Consider the following 6,434-nt stretch of genomic DNA (forward strand, 5'->3'; position numbering starts at 1 on the left):
CACCACTGGTGAAAATATCTCTGTGACAACCCGGAAATTTCCAACCAAATTTAAACTTTATCTTTATATTATTCCGACACGATAAGCAAAGTTTGTTAAGTTAAATCTCAAGAATTTTAAATTGTGTTCATACATTCATTATAACCTCGACCAAATTCCGACGATTCACGAACCGTTATATATAAATAAATATGTATATATATATTATAACTTGAGAATATTAATAAAGTATTAAACGTATAATACTTTACATGAACGTATTTGTTTCAATATGTTTATCGATGAAATTAGAAGATAATATCAAATGATTGATTTATCAGATACATTATGATATGATTAAGGGTCTATGTTATGAGGTCCACTGTGATTTAAGAAATCTATTCTTTTTGACAACATTAGGAAAATGGTAAAGTGATTTATAAGTAAGAAGGTGAAGTGTAAATAACTTAGATGTTGGATATCGACAAGTTATGTAACTCGACATTTTTCATTAAGATGATTTCATTTGTTTATTTAACCTTTGAACTTTATCCCATGCTTCACCAACAAACTGTAATTTAAAAACTTGAAACCTATTATGAATATATATGATTCTACTTTTCTAAAACATTTTATGACATAACGTTTTCCATTATTTTAACCTTTAAATAAAATGATTCTTAAAAATATATTTGGTTTTGAAAAACAAAATTATTATATTTATTTGATTTAGTTTCAAACGTACAAAAACGTTTTCAGTTTAAAAAGAACTTTATTATTAAAACGTATATAACTTTTATAAATATCTAGAACCACTTTTGACAACTCATTACTTAACCAGTATGATAAAGATAACGATATTTATATTTAATTTTATTAAATATATATAACGATTTAAATTAATATTATATATATTTATACGCGTATTATACGTACATAGTTTTATACTTTTACTATACTTAAACTTTATCTTTACTTTATTTTTACTTTACTTTAACTTTAATAATTCACTTTAATAATTCATACTTTAATAATTCACTTTAATAATTCATACTTTAATAATTCACTTTAATAATTCATACTTTAATAATTCACTTTAATAATTCATACTTTAATAATTCACTTTAATAATTCATACTTTAATAATTCACTTTAATAATTCAAAAATCTATTATAAATAGAATTCAATAGGTTTCATTATTTCATAAGAAACTTGAAAATATTTTTCTCTAAATTCTCTCAATCGATTTACATATATATATTTACTCCGTATTATTTCAAGATATTATTAGTATACATAAAATATTACGTCAGAGTGCTGTCCGAGTGATTTCGAAATTGTTTTTCGAGTGGGATTGGATTAAGGAAATTATGGGTTATAGCTATGGAGGTGATTGGGTATGGTTCATGGGTATGCTCGTGAGATCAATATAGTGTTTATCATCTCCGTTGCGTCTACGTACCTTTCCTGCAATATTGAATCTCAATATTGATACGTGAGTACTCATAATTTAACTTTTACATACTAATAGTGTATCCCTGACTAGTGCTCGAGTATATAGGATTATGCATGTTTGTACTTTTGATATTGCCTTTAGTTAGGTTATGTTGAATCCTGAATTAGTTATATATGCGACTGAGATAAGGTATAAGATATGCATGTCGTTGGAAAGCTAGCGAAAAATTAAGAACTTTTCATTTAGATATCGAATGATTTCGATGAACGGATTTGAAGTTATAGTCCATCGAATTTTTGTATTATTATTAAAAATGATTATTATTATCGTCGTTATTATCGTCGTTCTAGTTTTATCTTATTATTATTATTATTATTATTATTATCTTTATCAATAAAAGGATTTATCATTAAAAATTGTTATTTTTTTTATTATTACTATCGTTATTATCGTTAAAGTTATAATTAGTATTATTATTATCATCCAATTATTATTATTATTATTATTATTATTGGTATTATTATTATTATTATCATTATTAATATATATATCATTATTTAAAAATGGTTATTGTTATTGTTATTATTATTATTACTATATTATCATTAAGATAATTATTAGTATTATCGTTAATAATGTTATATTAACTATCATTATTAATATTAATGTAATTAAAACAAATATTTGTAACACCTAATTATTTTGATTACTATTATTATCATTATTACGAACACGATATAAAAGATGATTAAAAGCTATTAAACGAAACGATTAGGAAATAATGAGTAAGAGTATCATGATGAAATTAAAATATTATAAGATATTGATTTAGATAAAATTATCGTTCTTATTATTTTTATCATTACTATTATTATTAAAATTATCGTTAGTATTAAAACTATCATTTTAACAAAAATTATCATTTTAATAGAAATGTCATTGTTACTATAAAATATCATTATTATTATTATTTTAAATAGAATTACTATTTTAAAGATAATATTAAAAATTATCGTAAATATTAAAGTTATCATAATTAGAATTATCGTTTTATCATAATGTCATCTTAGTAATTATAAATATTGATATTTTTATAATAATAATTATTATTACAAAATAATACAACTTTTACTTACTATCATTATAGATATTATTTTATCAAATAAATATTTGATACAAACATATTTTACTACGTGTAATAACTTACTTTAATAATACCTATCATATTATCTTTATAATATTAAATGAACCCTATAAATTTTATTACTTAATATATATAAAAGTATATTTTATTATATAAATATAATACAAAATTTTATTTATTAATAAATAAATTATATTATTTACTCTAATAAATCTTTTAAAAATATTTAAAAATATAAAACGACGATATTTAAACTATATATTAATCATGTATAGATTTTTGGAAATTATTTTGGGTCAAATTTACTTTTGTTGACTTTTGCATATTAGTCTCGAGCATTAGGATTGTGGTACACTATGACTTGACCTAATTTGTTAGACAAATATTGACCAACACATAAATATATATAATTAATTTAGGTTCGTGAATCCGAGGCCAACCTTGCACTTGTTCAATGACGTTATATGTATTTTTACTACGAAATACAGTATGGTGAGTTTCATTTACCTTTTTACCCTTTATATTTTTGGGACTGAGAATACATGCGCTTTTATAAATGTTTGACGAAATAGACACAAGTAATTGAAACTGCATTCTATGGTTGAATTATCGAAATCGAATATGCCCCTTTTTATTAAAGTCTGGTAATCTAAGAATTAGGGAACAGACACCCTAATTGACGCGAATCCTAAAGATAGATCTATTGGGCCTAACAAACCCCATTCAAAGTACCGGATGCTTTAGTACTTCGAAATTATATCATGTCCGAAGGAGGATCCCGGAATGATAGGGGATATTCTTATATGTATCTAGTTAATGTCGGTTACCAGGTGTTCACCATATGAATGATTATTTTTTGTCTCTATGCATGGGACGTATATTTATGAGAACTGGAAATAAAATTCTTGTGGTCTATTAAAATGATGGAAATAAATGATTATGATAAACTAATGAACTCACCAACCTTTTGGTTGACACTTTAAAGCATGTTTATTCTCAGCTGTTAAAGAAATCTTCCGCTGTGCATTTGCTCATTTTAAAGATATTACTTGGAGTCTTTCATAGCATATTTCGAAGAACGTTGCATTCGAGTCATTGAGTTCATCAAAGATTATTATTAAATCAATTTATAGTTGGATAGTGGATATTATGAAATGGTATGCATGCCAGTCAATTTTTTGATGTAAAGAAAGATTATCTTTTAAAAACGAATGTAATGTTTGTAAAATGTATCATATAGAGGTCAAATACCTCGCAATGTAATCAACTATTGTGAATCGTTTATAATGTATATGAACGGGTCCTTTCAATCTCTTGGTAGTCAACTCCTTTCTTTTGTTGAAAGCCTTTAACCACCAAATGAGCCTTGTACCTTTTCTTGCCATCCAACTCATTCTTGATTCGATACACCCATTTACTTTGCAACGCCCTTTTATCATGAGGTAACTTCACTAGTGACCAAGTTTTATTCTTCTCAAGTGACCCCATCTCTTCTTTCATGGCAAGCTCCCATTGTATGGATTCTTTTGTCTTCCTTGCCTCAAAGTAACTTTCGAGTTCACCATTCTCGGTATAGAGCAAGTAGTTTGCTGATGGAGAATACTTAGGATTAGGTTTGGGCACTCTAGTCGAGCATCTTAGTGTAGGAGTAACCGAAATGGTTGGACCGGTTTCATTTGTATCCTCCTCATCACTAGAACTCGCACTATGTTCGAAATCATCACCGCTTTCCGAACCATCCCTATCATTAGCATTTTCCGACGCCTCACCGTTCATTGGCAATTCATTGTTTCCTGTACTCCCACTAGAACCTGTAAGATCATCAATAGAAACATCGTCAAAAGTAACATGACCCGGTTTAGGACTCCCCGTTTCCGGTTTGCCATAGACCGAATCTTCATCAAAAGTAACATCGCGAGAACGAATTACTTTTCTAGCCTCGTTATCCCAACAACGATAACCCATTTCATCCGACCCGTAGCCTATGAAAATACACTTCTTTAACTTAGCTTCAAGCTTGTCTCTATCCGCATCTTTGGTCTTCACATATGCATTACACCCAAAGATCCTAAGGTGACCATAACTCACCTTCTTACCTTGCCATTGTTCCTCGGGAATTCGGAAACCCAACGGTGTTGAGGGTCCCCTATTTATCAAATAAGCCGCCGTGTTAACCGCATCCGCCCAAAACATTTTAGGCAAACCGGCATGTAGTCTCATACTCTTAGCCCTTTCATTTAACGTACGATTCATACGTTCGGCTACCCCATTGTATTGCGGTGTCTCTGGTACCGTTTTTAACATTCTAATACCGAGCTTTGCACAATGGTCTTTAAACTCAAGACTACCATATTCCCCTCCATTATCCGACTTCAAGCACTTGACCTTCAAGTTAGTCTCATTTTCTACCATAGTTTTCCACTTCACAAATGTATTAAATACATCAGATTTAGCTTTAAGAAAATAAACCCATACCTTTCGAGTGGAGTCGTCAATGAAGGTGACATAATAGCGTGAACCTCCATGTGATTCTACATTCGTTGGACCAAATACATCCGTATGAACAAGCTCCAATTTCTCCAACTTAGGAGCATTTCCCGATTTCCCAAAAGTCACCTTCTTTTACTTCCCATATACACATGGTTCGCAAAACCCAAGTTCTACTTTTTTCAAATCCGGAATTCTCCCACTCGAAACAAGCATCTTCATACCCTTCTCACTCATATGCCCGAGTCTTCGGTGCCATAGAGTTGATTCGGACTCAACATTAACTGTAGCAACCACCGTGTCTTCATCAAACACTTCAACCATATAAAGAGTTCCCCTTTTATGTCCACGAGCCACTACACAACTACCCTTAACCACCTTCCATTGGCGGTTTTCAAAAGTAACCGCGTTACCTTCATCATCTAATTGACTAACCGAAATAAGTTTTCTTTTTAATTTAGGAATGTACCTTACGTTTTTCAAGGTCCAATTAGAGCCAAGAGTAGTCTTCAATACAACATCTCCAATGCCCTCTATATTGAGTTGTTTGTCGTCCGCCAATCTCACCTTGCCTTAATATGAACGGAAATTCTTCATCATGCTTTTGACATGAGTAGCATGAAATGAAGCTCCCGAATCCAAAATCCAAGACTCCATAGAATTTTCAACACTACATATAAGTGCATCATCACTTTCTTCCGCGGTCAAGTTCACACCTTTCGCCAGACCATTTTTACAATTCCTTTGAAAGTGTCATTTTTTATTGCAACCCCAACAAAAGCATGATGAATATTTGTGGTGTGTTTACAATGAGTTACAAGAGGGTCTATTTATAGAATGATTTAAGGAGTAAGCTAAAAACAATTCATTGAAGCTTCATGTGAGTTTCCTGACAGCTTCATGGAGACTACATGTGAGTTTCCTGACAGCTTCGTGGAAGCTACATGTGAATTTCCTCACAACTTCGTGGAAGCTACATGTGAGTTTCCTAACAACTTCGTGGAAGCTACATGTGAGTTTCCTAACAACTTCGTGGAAGCTACATGTGAGTTTCCTAACAACTTCGTGGAAGCTTTGTGTGAGTTTCCTGGAATCTTCCCTCTAATTGTTTAAAGTTCTCCATACTCCAACAATGTATGCTTACTCATGTCTTGGTTTCCATCACCCAATGCACCAAGTGTGCGCATGAGCTCAATATATTCAGGCTTCTTCATGTACTCATGAACAAATGCATGAAAGTTCTTCACAAATACAAGCTCCAAATCATACTGCAATTATTGAAACATATTTTTTATGTTTATAGTACAAGACAGTGAAAAATCAAACTATTCTAGCAATGTGATCAAACTCATTTGAATTTCTTACAA

Source organism: Rutidosis leptorrhynchoides, chromosome 2, assembly GCF_046630445.1.
Source record: "Rutidosis leptorrhynchoides isolate AG116_Rl617_1_P2 chromosome 2, CSIRO_AGI_Rlap_v1, whole genome shotgun sequence".
Taxonomy (NCBI): Eukaryota; Viridiplantae; Streptophyta; class Magnoliopsida; order Asterales; family Asteraceae; genus Rutidosis; species Rutidosis leptorrhynchoides.